Consider the following 2,484-nt stretch of genomic DNA (forward strand, 5'->3'; position numbering starts at 1 on the left):
AAAAAAAAAAAAAAAAAAAAGAAGAAAGAAAGAAAGAAAGAAGTAAAAAAAACACACACACAAGGTAGAGAAAAGTGTGTATGTTTTTTTAAAATATAATATATATTTGCCTGATACATAAAATACATCTGGAAGGATATATAAGAAAATAACACACTGGTTGCCTCTGAGAAAGGGGTGGCTAGGAGACAAGGATGATAGAGAAACTTTTCACTATTGAAAGATGAATAAAAAATTTAAAGGTACAGAGGTTAGAAGGTAAAGAGGGAGGTCAGGACAGATAGCTGATGTAATAAAATATTTCATTTCACAATTAGAAATATAAAGTTTAGAACTGCAAATAGAAAGTAAAAAATGTCTGTGTTAAATATTTTACAGGGCCTACCATAGTGTCTTTCCCAAGAGAGGAGTTCAATACATATCTGTTGGATGGATGAATGGTTACATGGATATATAAATTACAAATTTAATTTGATTATAGTGAGAGAAATAGAGTCAGATAGCTGCTTTCATCTTAACCTGAAATAGAATTTAGATTACACATTTCTGAAAAATTCTATCTAGATTACCTACGTTTATAGTTATTTACCAATTTACAAAACAAATCATACTATGTTCAACCAGATAGATTTATTATTGTTTTTAAAAATAAGACATATAAGGAATAATCAGACATAAAAACTGTTTTGACTCCAATAACTTACAATGTGCTTTACGAAGAAGAGTCCTCACGTTGCAATGCCTGTATCCACAGACTACCTGGCCATTATGGAAGGAGAGATAGAACTAAGATAGAATTCAGAACCCAGGTCTGAAAGTATTTTTGCTAAATTCTAACCTAAGAGTTCCTGGTAAAACGTGCTAATGCTACAGGTTCCTATAAAATAAAAACATTTAGGATTTTCTCCTTTTTTTGTTGCCATCATTATACCTGGAAGCCAGGAGTCATAATAACCACTCTATTTTCTCTAATTCAAATGTTTGGCCTGGGTGCAGTGGTTCACGCCTATAATACTAACATTTTGGGAGGCCAAGGTAAGAGGATTGCTTGAGGCCAGGAGTTCAAGGCCAGCTTGTGCAACAAAGCGAGACTCCATCACTAACTCAAAAAAAAAAAAAAGAAAAAAAGAAAAAAAAAGTTTGTGTTGAAACACCATCTCATTTCCTTACCACAACTGAAATTTCTTTTTTTCAGCTGAAAAAAGATCATTACATTTCAAGCTACCAGTAAACTGTTTCTCAATCACTTCTCAGCATGTAGACACCACATTCATGGCCTCTAGGAGCCAGTTTATCTACCAGGATAAGCGTCTTGCCCGATTCAAGTACAAAAACCAAATTTCTCTTTACTAAGCACTTTTCTTTTCCCATTTCTTTTCTTTTCTTTTCTTTTTTTTTTTTGAGACAGAGTCTCATTCTGTTGCCCAGGCTGGAATGCAGTGGCGTGATCTCGTCTCACTGCAACCTCCGCCTCCTGGGTTCAAGTGATTCTCCTGTCTCAGCCTCCTGAGCAGCTGGGATTACAGCTGCGTGCCACCACACCCGACTAATTTTTGTATTTTTAGTAGAGACAGGGTTTCATCATGTTGGTCAGGCTGGTCTCGAACTCCTGACCTCATGATCCGCCTGCCTTGGCATCCCAAAGTGCTGGAATTACAGGCATGAGCCACCACACCTGGCCCCTCTTTTACCCATTTCAAACTATCCTCTTAAAATAAGGACTTCACACTCAGTTCCAGTGTAGTAGGCAGAGTAACAGCCTTCAGAGATGTCCACATCCTAATACCCATAACCTGTGAATATGTCATCTTACATGGCAAAAGAAACTTGCAGATGTGATTAAGCTTAAGAACTTTAAGGCCGGGCACGGTGGCTCACACTTGTAATCCCAGCACTTTGGGAGGCCTAGGTGGGCAGATCATGAGGTCAGGAGATCAAGACCATCCTGGGCAACATGGTGAAACCCCATCTCTACTAAAAATACAAAGGCCGGGCATGGTGGCTCACGCCTGTAATCCCAACACTTTGGGAGGCTGAGGCGGGTGGATCACGAGGTCAGGAGTTCGAGACCATCCTGGCCAACATGGTGAAACCCCGTCTCTACTAAAAATACAAAAATTAGCTGGGCGTGGTGGTGGGCGCCTGTAATCACAGCTGCTTGGGAGGCTGAGGCAGGAGAATCGCTTGAACACGGGAGGCGGAGGTTGCAGTGAGCAGACATTAAGCCAGTGCACACTAGTCTGGGCGACAGAGTGAGACTCTGTCTCAGAAAATGAAATAAAATAAAATAAATAAAATAAAAACACAAAAATTAGCTGGGCATGGTGGCATGTGCCTGTAATCCCACCTACTTGGGAGGCTGAGGCAGGAGAATCACTTGAACCAGGGAGTCAGAGGTTACAGTGAGCCGAGATCGTGCCACTGCACTCCAGCCTGGCAACAGAGACAGACTCTGCCTCAAAAAAAAAAAAAAAAAAAAAAAAA

This window comes from Rhinopithecus bieti, unplaced genomic scaffold (assembly GCF_001698545.2).
Source record: "Rhinopithecus bieti isolate Rb0 unplaced genomic scaffold, ASM169854v2 scaffold_15821, whole genome shotgun sequence".
NCBI lineage: Eukaryota > Metazoa > Chordata > Mammalia > Primates > Cercopithecidae > Rhinopithecus > Rhinopithecus bieti.